Here is a 6,741-nt window from a genome sequence, read left to right on the forward strand (position 1 = left end):
CAAGAGGTCACAAAAGACCCCACAACAACATCCAAAGACCTGCAGGCCTCACTTGCCTCAGATAAGGTCAAAACCTTGATTACCTTTAGTTTACTTCCATGTAGACGAGACCATTGTACCAGTCGCACTGAGACATTTCAAACGATACCAAACATGACTGTTAATTCACTTGCATTGACAGAACATTATAATCTTTATATAATCTTTCTAAGTGGGAAGAATGTGTAAAGGGAAGGGAGTGGGGGAGAAGGAGCAAATGTGAAGGAAGGACAGGATGGAAAGAAGCTTTACAACAACTTCACTCTGTGGGGTGTGGAGACAAATGGCTGTATGTCTTTGTGCTGTCCATATCTCAGGAGTATCTGAGGATCTGTTGATCTTACAGTTTCTGTGCATTTGCTGCAGAGCTTTTGTGGTGGAGCAGGACCTGCAAGGCAAGCTGAAAAAAATGGAAAAGTAAGATCATTTTGTTACTTCTAAAACAGAAATCAGATGACATTGTGCTGTTAAAATGACTGGTTTTGTATGATGATTGTGTATTATTGTAGGATGTGAATGTCCTCAGACTGGTGTGAGCACTGAGGATGGAGAGCCACAGCAGATCCTGGGAATGGTTCAGTGTCATGGACAAGATTCTCCATCACTCCTCCTGCCCTTACTGCCTCATCTGGACTGATGTTGATGTGATTTCTTCATCCTCAGTGAGTCCAGAGCCAGCGAGAGCATCTAGACAAAGACCAAAGGACAGTGAGGATGTGATTTTGGTCCAGTTTGTTCTGCTGGTTTCAGTTCATACAATGAGCTTCAAAAGGATCATCAAATAATGTCATGAAGCTTCTGGAAGTCAGGCTCCAGTGACTGATACTGTATGGTCAGAAACCAGCAGGACAAACTTGATCAAAATCACCTTTTGTGTTCAGAAAAAAAATTAACACAGGGAATGACAGCGTGAAGGCGAGTGAATAATGACTGAATTTATATGTTTGGGTGAACTAAGTCTTTATGCCCTCAAATAGAAATATGTATAAAATGTATGTCTGCATTTATATTATAGTAGTACCTTGAAAAAGTAAACTTTAAGAAATAAACAGCTTTAATTAGCATTTGTGCCCGAGAAACTAACAAAAAAGGATTTACAAAAATCACATTTACATTTGTACATTTAGCAGATGCTGTTATCCGAAGTGACTTACAGTGCTCTTATTACAGGGATGATCCCGCTGGAGTAACCTGGAGTAAAGTGTCTGGATCAAGGACACACTGGAGGAGACGCTGCAGAGATCGAACCAGCAACCTTCTGCTGACCAGCTCAGTGGTTTAGACCACTAAACCACAACAGTAATGAAGCTACAACAGAAATTAGCAAGTAATTGTAAAAATATGAAATGAAGTATGGCAAGAAACTGAATGCTGACATGAATGAAGTGTAAAATGTTTTAATCTGCTGAAGGAGAGCACATGAATGTTTGCAGCAGCAGATTGTCCCGCACATCTTCTCGCACTCCTGCTTCAAGGTTGTGGGGTTCAGCGGTCCATCATCATCATGGTCTTCCTCATCCTCTGGATCAATGATGTCCCCATTGAGAAGAGCAGCAGTGAGTGACATGATGATGAAGGTGTTCATCAGCTGCTTCATCAGAATAAAGCTGCAGAATGGGCAAAGCAATTCATTCTGGGGTAAGTTTAATTTTTTAGTAGTTTATACTTCTCCAAAGGTGAGATCTTTGAGCAGCTGCTGATGTCTTCTTTGGCTTCAGACATTGCTAACACTGAGGAAAACCGCTCTAGGTAGGGTTGTGGAGTCACTGGTGCTGTAAAACAATCTGCCAATGGGGTAAGCAAAATAATCTTAATTCAAACCAAAAATAAGATCTATATAATCTTGTTTTCAGTTTGGTTTAAGATTGTTTTGCTTGTTCACTCAATTTTGACTTATTTTTCCTGAAAACAAGAACTTGTCAAGAAAATGCTTCTTGATTTAAGAATGCTGTGCTGTGATTGGCTGTATTTACATGTAAAATGAGCGCTCTGAGAAAAGATGAGATGCAACACAGCGTTTTTATTTTTTCCTCTCTGCCATCACTGGTTAAAGCAACATGACTAATGTTAATGTAGATCTAAGGTACTTGCCTTTTACTGTCAACTCTTTCATTAAAACAACTTTATGACTATTTAAATCCTTGAACTTTAATGATTGTTGGCAGTTTAATGTAACTGTAGCAGTGAAGATTTAATACATTTACGTAAAATTTGTTGTTTTTGTACTGCATGTGAAATTTTCTGACTCGATTTTACAAAAAAAAAACATCTGACACAAACCATGTGATTAAAACACATTTGTGCGTAAAAGACCTAAATCTTTCTGTGTCGAGAGGAGTAACACTCTGAGTTAAAAGTAACACAAAATGTGTCATCCTTATCTAGACACACAGATGTGTTGAGAAATAAAAAGGTTGTGGTTTTCAACACTTCAGTGTTAAGAGTCAAAAAACACCCAGATCAACTAACCCTAACCTCCGCAAAACTGTGTGTCGACATGACGAGAATCAGCGCAGAGTGTATTTGAGCGAGTGTTTCGAGAACAGGATTAAGACTACTTTAGTCGAAAATACAACGGCTTTCTTCTTCCATGAGAGAGTTTTCCAGGCGGACCATCAAAGAATGCAACACACGTCTCCTGGACTTCCTGTAGAATTCAACCAATCAGACGTCAAGTGTTTCCAGTGAAGTGTGTCATATGCATCAGAAGTTCAGCCAGCGGTCTCTGGACGTGATGTCTGAAGCTGAGACTACATCTCAACCCGCGTACAAACCCACGTTCCTGGAATCACTAAACCAGAACCGCCTGCTATCATCACGTCATCAGTACATCTTCATAAACGCGTCTCATTTCTCCAGTTCTTTCAGGTTCAGCGTTGACTGTGAGAGCTTCACTGACTGCGTTTACTGGCACTGTCCGAGCGCCATCAGAACAACATCATGCTGTAAGTCTTTCTATCTTCATACAAAGATGCATGTTAAAGTGTGTCGCTCCAAGTTACATAAATTACAATAAACTGGGCATGTTAATCTGCAAAGACTTATTTATGTTTGGGTCACATTGTTATATAATCTGTTCATCATAAAAAGTGATCAAGTCTCTTCAGAAAATTTGGACTAAAGCACTCAATTCATATGGATTAGTTTTACGATCTCTTTATGAACTTTTTTTGAAGCGTTAAAAGTTTTCAATGGAGGAACAGAAATCTCTCAGATTTCATCAAAAATATCTTCATTTGTTTTCTGAAGATGAATGAAAGTCTCACGGGTGTGGAACGACATGAGGGTGAGGAATTAATGACAGAAATTTCATTTTTGGATGAACTAACCCTTTAAAAGGACACATTTCTGTGCAATCTGGCAACCATGATGCACACTCTGTCGACACTGAAGCACAGATGATCTGAAAACAAGTGAGCTGGAGTTTAGAAATCTCGTTTGAGATATTCTGCTTCAATGAAAGAGTCGTTCAGTCAGTCTGTTCCTTCACGAGCCGCGACTAAACCTGCCATCAAACCTTCAGTGATGAACTGTAATAAATACAAACATGAAATCTGACTATTACACTCCTCTGAGTGACAAAAGGTCTTTTTGCTGTTGTTTTAATAGAAAAACACTCATGTAATTTAGAATTACTGGAATTACTATTAATTTGACTGCTTTAATTTGTGTTTTTTGTTGTTGTTGTTGTTTATTTTATATGATAATTAGTCAAGTCACCTTTATTTATATAACATTTTTTACAATGCAGATTGTGTCAAAGCATCTTTACAGTGATAACTGGTATATAATCTTGGCTGCACAGCAGCTCTTAAAGAAAATGGTGTCCGTATCCATACTGGAGTAAACAGTGATGTCATCATCCAGCTCAGCTCAGTTCACATACAATTAGCCTATATAATAAATCAGGAAACTAGATGAGGTAAAACAGACCAATGATTTGTGCTTATATGAAACACATTTCTCAAACGACAACAATTGATGTGATTATAATTGTGAGCAAAATAATCATTATTTGTCAATTATGCAGCATGACGGAAATCTGAAGTTTTCTTTGACTGAAAGAGTAATATGCCCAGACATTTAGACAGATAAAACTTGACTACACAAAAACAGAACAAGGTTAACTAAATATAATAATAATACAAACAAAAACAATAAAAATGCTCTAGACCTTTTTTCACTATTTTCGTTCTACTGATGTGCGTCTCGTGTTTTCAACAGCAGAAACGCGTTCAGAGTGAACCGGCCCTAACAGTGTTTCAATGACACGACAGAAGAGCAGCTTTGACGTTTTAATTTTGACATTAAATATCTTTAAATGTATTGCTAATGCTTGTTGCTTCATATTGTTCATAATCTGTCCAACAGTGATCACATGGATCCCATCATCATTGGCGTAGTAACAGGAGGGGTTTTGATCATTGTTGTCACCCTTGCCATCACCTTCTGCTGTGTCTGTAAAAATAGTAAGTGTTTCCTGTATTTTATCTCACAGAAATGTGTCCAATTCTTGCACAGACTCTCGATTTTAGTGATGATCTAAAATGATCTTGTTTTTCCCAGAATCACTTCCGACACCTCCAATACCTCCGATACCAGTGTAACCCTCCCTTTCATACAGCAGTAGACTACGCCTTATTGGATGAAATGAATGAATTATTTATTTTTGTGTATCTTATTTTACAGATTGTAATGGGTTTGGTAATAATGCACTTGGGTTGTTTGTAAATGTGCTTTATAAAAAACCAATGAGTAAATGAATGATTTTACAAGACCAGCAGATGTGTTTTAGCCCGTTATTTTGTCTTTCATTTTTAATTTGTTCTTTCAAGTTGGTTTTTGTTGAGTGACAGTTTTACTTAATTTAGTGTTTTGTTGTTGTTTCTTCCATTATATTTAGTTTCATTGTTTTAGAGTGTTTTCCCAGATCAAGAATTTTCATAACCCTCAGATTCAAATCTTGTTTTTGTCTACTGATTTTTCTTTCTTTGGAAAGACGTTTCATCAGCTGAACAATCAGTATGTTGGTTTGTTGTTCCTCTTGTTATCTTCCCTGTGAATATACAGCCTAGTGTTTCAGTCAGTCCTTGTCAGATGTAAACTGCTGTGTTTGGACGCTCACCTCTCCTCTTCCCTGACACTACGCAACAGTAATAAACCACAGAAGTAATGAAACTGTCAGCTTTATTGGTCTTCACATCTTCTCCCACTCCTACTTCAAGGTTGTGGGGTTCAGGGGTCCATCATCATCATCTTCCTCATCCTCTGGATCAACGATGTCTTCATTGAGAAGAGCAGCAGTGAGGGGTGAAGGTGTTCATCAGCTGCAGAACTGGCACAGCTGTGTGAGACGGCAGCAGGACTGTAAATACCTGATTGTTAGATCAATACATTTGAATAAAGCAGACTAACACTGAGGAAAACCGCTCTAGGGTTGTGGAGTCACTGGTGCTGTGAGGTGTTAGTGCACCTGTCGCTCATACCTTTATTATTGCAAGACTTATAATTACAGTTGTAAGAAAAAGTATGTGAACCACTTGCAGAATCTGTGAAAATGTGAAAAATTTTAACAAAATAAGAGAGATCATACAAAATGCATGTTATTTTTTATTTAGTACTGTCCTGAGTATGATATTTTACATAAAAGATGTTTGCATTTAGTTCACAAGACAAAGCAATAGCTGAATTACTAAAATAACCCCATTCATAAGTACGTGACGCATTGATTCTCAATACTGTGTGTGGTCACCTGATGATCCACGACTGCTTGTGTGTTTTGTGATGGTTGTTCATGAGTCTCTTGTTTGTCCTGAGCAGTTAAACTGAGCTCTGTTCTTCAGAAAAATCCTCCAGCTCCTGCAGATTCTTCAGTTTTCAAGCGTCTTTTGCATATTTGAACCCTTTCCAGCAGTGACTGTATGATTTTGAGATTCATCTTTTCACACTGAGGACAATTGAGGGACTCAAACTCAACTATTAAAAAAGGTTCAAACATTCACTGATGCTCCAGAAGGAAACACGATGCATTAAGAGCCGAGGGCACCTTTAAATAAAGTTTGTTGTTTTTGTACTGCATGTGATATTTTCTGACCCGATTTTACAAAAAAAAAACATCTGACACAAACCATGTGATTAAAACACATTTGTGCGTAAAAGACGTAAATCTTTCTGTGTTGAGAGGAGTAACACTCTGGATGAGTTCAAAGTAACACAAAATGTGTCGTCCTTATCTAGACACACAGATGTGTTGAGAAATAAAAAGGTTGTGGTTTTCAACACTTCGGTTTTAAGAGTCAATAGGAGCTGAAAAACTCCCAGATCAACCCGTGTGTGTCGACATGACGAGAATCAGCGCAGTGTGAGTGTTTCGAGAACAGGATTGAGACTACGTTTGGGGAGGAGAATGATCTTTTGACACGACAACTGACAAGAAACTTGATGAAAATGAAGCTATTTGTTGTCTTTTATCCATCATCTCCAGGCCATGACGTCAGAGCACACATGAGGTGTAAAAGACAACCGCCTAAAAGCCTAAATTCAATCTGTTCATCATAAAGTGTGATCAAGTCTCTTCAGAAAATTTGGACTGAAGCACTCAATTCATATGGATTAGTTTTATGAACTTGTTGAAGCATCAAAGTTTTGGTTGGGTAGCTGTCAATGGAGGAACAGAAATCCCTCAGATTTACTACTATTACT

At 38.1% G+C, this 6,741-nt stretch overlaps 1 long non-coding RNA gene across 2 annotated transcripts; it reads left to right on the forward strand.

Moving 5' to 3' along the window:
* The first annotated feature begins 203 nt into the window (after positions 1 to 203).
* On the forward strand, positions 204 to 5,617 carry LOC125269641. 2 transcript variants are annotated; one of them, XR_007185163.1, is made up of 5 exons: positions 204 to 456; positions 549 to 701; positions 1,210 to 2,984; positions 4,411 to 4,508; positions 4,606 to 5,617. It is a non-coding gene; the product is annotated as an uncharacterized LOC125269641 (long non-coding RNA). The 2 variants fall into 2 exon arrangements; XR_007185162.1 differs by having other exon boundaries at positions 204 to 701.
* Positions 5,618 to 6,741: the final 1,124 nt, after the last annotated feature.

Source organism: Megalobrama amblycephala, linkage group LG6 (genome assembly GCF_018812025.1).
Source record: "Megalobrama amblycephala isolate DHTTF-2021 linkage group LG6, ASM1881202v1, whole genome shotgun sequence".
In the NCBI taxonomy this organism is placed as follows: Eukaryota; Metazoa; Chordata; class Actinopteri; order Cypriniformes; family Xenocyprididae; genus Megalobrama; species Megalobrama amblycephala.